The sequence below is a fragment of the Dama dama genome, chromosome 1 (genome assembly GCF_033118175.1).
Source record: "Dama dama isolate Ldn47 chromosome 1, ASM3311817v1, whole genome shotgun sequence".
In the NCBI taxonomy this organism is placed as follows: domain Eukaryota; kingdom Metazoa; phylum Chordata; class Mammalia; order Artiodactyla; family Cervidae; genus Dama; species Dama dama.
Window position 1 is genome coordinate 45838496 of NC_083681.1, and position 8577 is coordinate 45847072.

The 8577-nt window shown below is 41.4% G+C and overlaps 1 pseudogene; it reads left to right on the plus strand.

Annotated features, from left to right (window-relative positions):
• LOC133050642 (large ribosomal subunit protein eL6-like) lies at nucleotides 1-525 on the plus strand (annotated as a pseudogene).
• Nucleotides 526-8577: the final 8052 nt, after the last annotated feature.

Genomic DNA, 8577 nt, shown 5'->3' on the forward strand with positions numbered 1-8577 from the left:
ATGCTTAGGTATTATCGTACTGAAGATGTGCCTGGAAAGCTGCTGAGTCACGGCAGAAAACCCTTCAGTAAGCCTGTGAGAAAGCAGGGCACTAGCATCACTCCAGGGGCCATACAGACCATCCTCATGGGGCGCCACAGAGGCAAGAGGGTCCCTTTCCTGAAGCAAGCCGAGCTTGCTTGTGACTGGGCCTCTGTCCCTCAATCAAGTTACTTTGCATAGAACATACCAGAAATTTGTCATTACCACCTCCTCTAATATTGCTATCAGTGGAGTGAAAAATCCCAGAACATCTCACTGATGCTTACTTCAAGAAGAAGCTGTGTAAGCCTAGGCAACAGGAAGGTGAGATCTCTGACCCAGAGAGAGAGAAAAATAAGACTACAGAGCAGCACAAGGCTGATCAGAAAGGGTGTGGACTCACAAATTCTGCAAAGGATCAAAGCTGTTCCTCAGCTCCAGGGCTACCCTGACTCTGTGTTTGCTCTCACAAATGGAATTTATCCTCACCAAGTAGTGTTCTGAACTTCTTACAAAGACCCTTATTAAGTAACTTGTACTCTCCCCCGCCCCCCCAAAAAAAATCCACAAAAATTTTTTAAAAAAAAGGAAAGACTGAGAAACTGTTACAGACCAGAGAAGACTAAGGAGACAAGATACCTAAAGGCAATATGGTGTCTTGGAAAGGATTCAAGAGCAGAAAGAGTACCAGGAAAAATAAAGTGAAATCTGAACTAAGTGTGAATTAATAGTTTCAGTTCATATCTTTGCTGTTACAAATATACTATGGTAATACAGGATGTTAAAAATAGGGGAAATTGGGTGATGGGTGCACGAAAACTCTTTCCGTAAATCTAAAACTATTCTAAAACAAAATGGTTATTTTTAGTTGGATTTATGTATACCCTATGGCTTAGCAATTACAGTCCTCAGAATATACCTAACAGAAATGTGTGTGTGCAAGTATATGCCAAGAGACATTAAAAAATAGCCACATCAGCATTGTTTGCCAATTCTTAAGCACTGGAAAAGATCCAGAGTATCTTTTAACCTTCCTTTAAACATATAAGAAGAACAATAAACTGCAATAAATTCATACAACAAAATCCCAGACAGCAATGAAAATATATGACCTGTAGCTACATGCCATTAGGATGAATCACACAAACACAACCCATGAAAGAAGTCAAATCCCCAAAGATTATATACCATATAATTCAATTTATAAAAAATATCATAACTAAAAAAGTAAAAAAAAACTAAACGGGTATACTGTTTACAGATACATGTATAAGTGTTAAAGCCACATTTAAAAAATGGGCTAGTGGTAAGGAAGTAGCTACTGTAAAAACTGATTTATTTTTACCTCTGCAGGGAGGGAGGAATTTGTAATCAGGAAAGATCCCCTGGGCTCTTGGACACTCTATAGTAATGGTAATAAGTTAATATAGTATAGTATAGTAATAGTAATGTTCTATTCCTTAATCTGGTGATGGCTTACATGGGTAATCATTCAGTTCTCACTCACTAAATGCACATTTATGTTGAATACTGTCTTCTATATGAGTTATAGTCTCCTCTAAAATAGTGATTTTAGTTCTTATGACCAGAAAGAAGACAAATATATTTGAAAAGAATTGAAATAAAATTATTGCAAATAACTGCTTCAGACAGAGGGGAAAATGGATAATAAATATTTCGGAAAACTGTCAAACTTAAGCAGATACCAAACTAATACAAACCAGGTGATACCACTACATACTTATTAAAATGGCAAATACAAAATTTAAAAACAACACCGAATTGACAATGAGAACGGGATGGAACATTGTTAGTGTAAATGTTATTTGCTACACTCTTGTAAAGCCGCATGTTTAACAACTATGCAGAACTTCAAAAACATGCATGACTTTTCAATCAGTAACCTTTCTCTGGTAAATTAACCAATGAGAAGAACTACAAATACAGAAAAGAAGGTTTTGGGCATAACAGAATAATTTTCTGTGCATTTTTCTGTGCAATTTCTGTGCAATTTTCTGTTGCATTCTGTGCAACATAAATAATTGTCAACTAATTAAAATTTAAAGATGATTAATGAAATGAATGCATAAAAAATGAAACACCTTTTCAGCTATTAAAATGATCTCTTCATACTGCAATATGCAACACGTGCATGGTTAAAAGCAAATGGTAGGAGTATAAAGATTACAACCAAAGAACTGAAACCCCTGCATTTAAAAAAAAACCAAATACACCAAAGTATCAACCACGGTTGTGTTTTAGGCTTAGGACGATTTGTGACAACTTTCTTTAATCCGATTACATTACTTCAATAAGTGAAAAAAATAAAAAGGTGAGAGGAAATATCAATTTGTCAAATGCTAAAAAAAGACAAAGAAATGAATACCTGTACTTGAATTTGGCGAGTGGGAGTTCAAGGAAAACCTCTGTTAAGAAAGCAATTTTAGGTCTCCGCTGGGGGAGGAGTGCGAGTGATAAAGTCTCAGTACTATGGGGGTAGCGGGTGACTGATGCAGTGAGCAAATACGCGCTATTCTTTTTAGAACTTTGCTACTTACGGGGGGAAAAGAACTTCAGCGAGGAGCCCAGAGACTGCAGAGCTGACAGTTTTGTCTTCAGTGCGGTGAGAGCGGGTCGGGGGAGGCTGCACGGAGTGGAGGAATAAAGGCGGAGCCCAGGTGGAGGGAAGAATCTGGGATTAAAGGATAAACACCTGCGGGGGCAGAGAGGCGAGAGGAGTGCCTGAATCCATTAGGATGCACGAAAGCGGGGAAAACCATACCACCTGACTTCAGGAGCGTTAAGAAGCGGGCGTTGCACTCGAGTTAAAGGCCACACTACGTCTTCGACCGAACTGGACTCCTTACCCACGTGCGTGCCTGGTCCCGGGCTCCCCGCCTCCCCAGGTGCGGCGGACTGGAACCTGGGAAGTGGCCTCTCCCGCCGGGTCGTCCGTCTCCCGCGCCCTCCAGCCGGCTGCGTTGTCCACCCTGGGGATCCTAGCAGCTCCCTTCCTGGGCCTCGGGCTGGGGTCGGCCTGCCCTTCCTTGTCTTCCACACAGAATGCGGGTTCTGGCAAGACTCTCACGGATGTAACTTTGTATTTTAGAGCGGGCAAAACACACGCAGAGAAGAGGAGGATCATTCTATAACCTTGCTTCACACGGCGGATATTGGAGGCGAAGATTCAATTCCAGCGCTGAAAACCGCGAACCAAAGAGAGAAAGGAAAAAGAGAACGAGTACCCTCTAATGCGAAAGGGAAACTCATTCTTAGATCCTTACACTAAAACTCCCTCCGGAGCTGCGAGTGTTGCAAAAGCGCCCGAAGGGCCGCGTGGACCGCCCGGGGCGGCTGGACCCTCGAGGCCGGCCCAGAGAGTCTTCGCAGTAGTTCGCTGAGCAAGGGGCTGCTCTCATCCTCCCGCTCCCCGCCTGAGTCTCCGAACAGCTTCACCACACACTGCTGCTAGGAAAAGATACATTGTTCATTATAGGATCCTCTGTGTGCAGCACACCTTGGAATACACAGCCTCCTTTCCTTCCAGATAGTCAATAACCTGGGGAAGAGAGAGTCTGGGAGTTGAGCCTTAGTTCATCTGACCTTTCCTAGACTGGCGGATTCCTAATAAACCATGTCCCTTTATTCATCCATCCAATAATTCATGTAATTTTTGAGCATCTGTTTCCTGCCTCATAGTTTTCTTGGCCTTCTCTTGAAGGGAATAAAATATCCAAATTTTGCTCCCATCCCCCTGACTCCCACCCCTCCCATGGAGCTTAGTCTATTGAAGAAGTAGAGATATATCAGGATTGTAATATATCATATGTAGTCTTTGCTAAGGAGAAAAACAGTGAGGTAAGGGACCTAGTGCTGGTGGGGGTGGATAGTGAGGGTCCTATTTCTCTTAGGGTAGAAAGGGAAGACACTCTACTAAGGTAACGTTTGCAGAGAGGGCATGGGCCATGCAGATAAGATATGCTGGTGATGGAGCAGCTAGGGAGCCCCTCCAGCAAGAGCCTGGCTGATAGATACGAGGAACATTTGAGTTAAATCAAACATCATGGTCACCATGACTCCATGTTGATATATAGATAGTGCAATTTCATCCAAATCCCACATGACTAGAACTGCTCTTGTATGAATATGGCCTTGGTCCTTCAAAGTTGACTTCCACCCTAATAAATCTAGCAGCTTCAGGAATTAGAATTGTCTAATTCTTGGATCAAAAGGGCAAATGTGTGTCCCTTTAGGATGGCTTCCTTTTTCTCAGGATTAACTATTCTAAAGACCTTTTCTGGTTGACACAGCAGCAAGATTTGGGAGATTCTAGAATTGTCCATAACCTCATTTAAGGTAGTATTTCTCCAGCTGGAATCTGCATGGAGAGTTTTAAACCTTATTGGCAAAGTAGGAGCCAGCATTCATTGTCATTAAGTAAATATACACTCTAGGCAATTGATACTAAGGGTTCAGCCATGCTGGTTAGCAAGATGGATCCAACAAACTCAATCACATTCAGAAATTAGAGTCCTAGATTGTAAAGATTCATATAAAAATTAATTCAAAAGGATAACCAATAGTGTGAGGGTGAGAGAAAACAAAGTACACTCTCTTGGTTTGACTCCAGCTTACTATATGTATTGGCTATATAAAAGTTATCCAAGTAATGTGCTAAATATTATATTCGCAAGTCCATACATCTTAAGAGAAGCTATGTATGTTGGAAGTTTTGGTTCTGAAACCATTTCTAACATGCTCATAAAATGAAATAGAATATTTATTTCATGAAAAATTTAAAAAGGAAATTGTTGAAGAAACAAAGTTTTAGAAACTGAGGGTCCCAGAACTGTACATTAGTAAAAATGAATTAGACATCTGCATTTTTACTTAATTTACAAATATCTGGCCATATTTGATTTTACATATATGCACAAGCTTTATGCCTGGCTGTAGGTGAGTGATCACACCATCGCAATTATCTGGGTCATGAAGATCTTTTTTGTATAGTTCTTCTGTGTATTCTTGCCACCTCTTCTTAATATCTTCTGCTTCTGTTAGGTCCATACCATTTCTGTCCTTTATTGTGCCCATCTTTGCATGAAATGTTCCCTTGGTATCTCTAACTTTCTTGAAGAAATCACTAGCCTTTCCCATTCTGTTGTTTTCCTCTATTTCTTTGCATTGATTGCTGAGGAAGGCTTTCTTATTTCTCCTTGATATTCTCTGGAACTCTGCATTCCAATGGGTATATCTTTCGTTTTCTCCTTTGCTTTTCTCTTCTCTTCTTTTCTCAGCTATTTGTAAGACCTCCTCAGACAAACATTTTGCCTTTTTGCATTTCTTTTTCTTGGGCATGGTTTTGATCACAGCCTCCTGTACAATATCACAAACCTCCATCCATAGTTCTTCAGACACTCTATCAGATCTAATCCCTTGAACCTATTTGTCACTTCCACTGTATAATCGTAAGGGATTTGATTTAGGTCATATCTGAATGGTCTAGTGGTTTTCCCTACTTTCTTCAGTTTAAGTCTGAATTTGGCAATAAGGAGTTCATAATCTAAGCCACAGTCAGCTCCCAGTTTTGTTTTTGCTGACTGTATAGAGCTTCTCCATCTTTGACTGAAAAGAGTATAATCAATCGGATTTCGGTGTTGACCATCTGGTGATGTCCACGTGTAGAGTCTTCTCTTGTTGGAAGAGGGTGTTTGCTATGACCAGTGCATTCTCTTGGCAAAACTCTTAGCCTTTGCCCTGCTTCATTCTGTACTCCAAGGCCAAATTTTCCTGTTATTCCAGGTATTTCTTGACTTCCTACTTTTGCATTCCAGTCCCCTATAATGCAAAGGACATCTTTTTTGGGTTTTAGTTCTAGAAGTTCTTATAGGTATTTATAGAGCTGTTCAACTTCAGCTCTTCAGCATTACTGGCTGGGACATAGACTTGGATTACTGTGATATTGAATGGTTTGCCTTGGAAAAGAACAGATATCATTCTGCCATTTTTGAGATTGCATCCAAGTACTGCATTTCAGACTCTCTCTCTTTTTTTTTTTTTTTTTTTACTATGATGGCTACTCCATTTCTTCTAAGGGATTCTTGCCCACAGTAATTTGGAAATCTCAGCACTGGCCACAGGACTGGAAAAGGTCAATTTTCATTCCAATCCAAAGAAAGGCAATGCCAAAGAATGCACAATTGCACTCATCTCACACACTAGCAAAGTAATGCTCAAAATTCTCCAAGCCAGGCTTCAACAATATGTGAACTGTGAACTTCCAGATGGTCAAGCTGGATTTGGAAAAGGCAGAGGAACCAGAGATCAAATTGCCAATGTCTGCTGGATCCTCGAAAAAGCAAGAGAGTTCCAGAAAAACATCTACTTCTGCTTTTTTGATTATGCCAAAGCCTTTGACTGTGTGGATCACAACAAACCACGGAAAATTTGTCAAGAGATGGGAATACCAGACCACCTGACCAGCCTCCTGAGAAATCTGTATGCAGGTCAAGTAGCAACAGTTCAAACTGGACATGGAACAACAGACTGGTTCCAAATTGGGAAAGGAGTATGTCAAGGCTGTATATTGTCACCCTGCTTATTTAACTTCTATGCAGAGTACATCATGAGAAATGCTGGACTGGATGAAGCACAAGCTGGAATCAAGATTGCCACAAGAAATATCAATAACCTCAGATATGCAGATAACACCACCATTATGGCAGGAAGTGAAGAAGAACTAAAGAGGCTTTTGATGAAAGTGAGAGAGGAGCGTGAAAAAGTTGGCTTAAAACTCAACATTCAATAAAAACTAAGATCATGGCATCCAGTTCCATCACTTCATAGCAAATAAATGGGGAAACAATGGAAACAGCAAGAGACTTTATTTTTTGGGGCTCCAAAATCACTGCAGATGGTGACTGCAGCCATGAAATTAAAAGACACTTGCTCCTTGGAAGAAAAGTTATGACCAACCTAGACAGCATATTAAAAAGCAGATACATTACTTTGCCAACAAAAGTCCGTCTAGTCAAAGCTATGGTTTTTCCAGTAGTCATGTATGGATGTGAGAGTTGGACTATAATGAAAGCTGAGCACCAAGGAATTGATACTTTTGACCTGTGGTGTTGGAGAAGACTCTTTTTTCTTTAAGTTATTAATTTATTTTAATTGGAGGCTAATTACTTTACAATATTATAGTGATTTTAACCATACACTGACACGAATCAGCCACAGGTGTACATGTGTCCCCCATCCTGAACCCCCCTCCCACCTCCCTCCCTATCCCATTCCTCAGGGTCATCCCAGAACACTGGCCCTGAGCATCCTGACTCATGCATTGATCATGGATTGGTGATCTATTTCACATATGGTAATAAACGTGTTTCAGTGCTATTCTCTCAAATCATCCCACCCTCGCCTTCGTCCATAGAGTCCAACAGTCTGTTCTTTGTATCTGTGTCTCTTTTGCTGTCTTGCATATAGGGTCATCATTACCATCTTTCTAAATTCCATATATATGCATTAATATACTGTATTGGTGTTTTTCTTTCTGACTTACTTCACTCTGTATGATAGGCTCCAGTTTCATCCACCTCATTAGAACTGATTCAAATGCATTCTTTTTAATAGCTGAATAATATTCCACTGTGTATATGTACCACAGCTTTCTTATCCATTCATCTGCCAATAGGTTGCTTCCATTTCTTAGCTATTGTAAACAGTGCTGCAGTGAACATTGGGGTACACCTGTCTCTTTCAATTGTGGTTTCCTCGGTGTGTATGCCCAGCAGGGGGATTGCTGGGGCCTGTGGCAGTTCTATTTCCAGTTTTTAAAGGAATCTTGACACTGTTGGAGAAGACTCTTGAGAGTCCCTTGGATGCAAGGAGATCAAACCAGTCAATCCTAAAGGAAATCAGTCCTGAATATTCATTGGAAGGACTGATGCTGAAGCTGAAATTACAATACTTTGGCCACCTGATGCAAAAAACTGACTCACTGGACAAGACCATGATGCTGAGAAAGATTGAAGGCAGGAGGGAAAAGGGAGGACAGGGGATGAAATGGTTGGATGGATGGCATCACCGACTCGAAGGACGTGAGTCTGAGCAGGTTCCAGGAGTTGGTGATGGACAGGGAATCCTGGCATGCTGGAGTCCAAGGGGTCGGAAAGAATCGGACACGACTGAGGGACTAAAATGACTGAATCCAGGTGAGAGAACACGATGAATCCAGAGAAGCCTAAGACAGCAGGAAGAGAAGAGGGAGAAAAGCCCAACCCGACCAACGAGTTAACAGGAAAGAAGCGGGTCCCGGCAACCACAAACCGAAAATTGAAAAGCCCTCTTCGCGGCTCTGTGACTAGAATTTGGGGAGGATGCTACAGCCAGAGCTAGTGGGGTGCCCATTTCGCCGAATGCGCGGACAGCAGGTGCTACCGCCCCCTTGCCCTCCAGGGTGACTGTTTCCCAGAATCCCCAGCCCAGCACCCTTCCCAAGGGTCCTAAAAAAACCTAGAATTGTCCATTAACGTTAGTAATATCTTAGATGGCTCA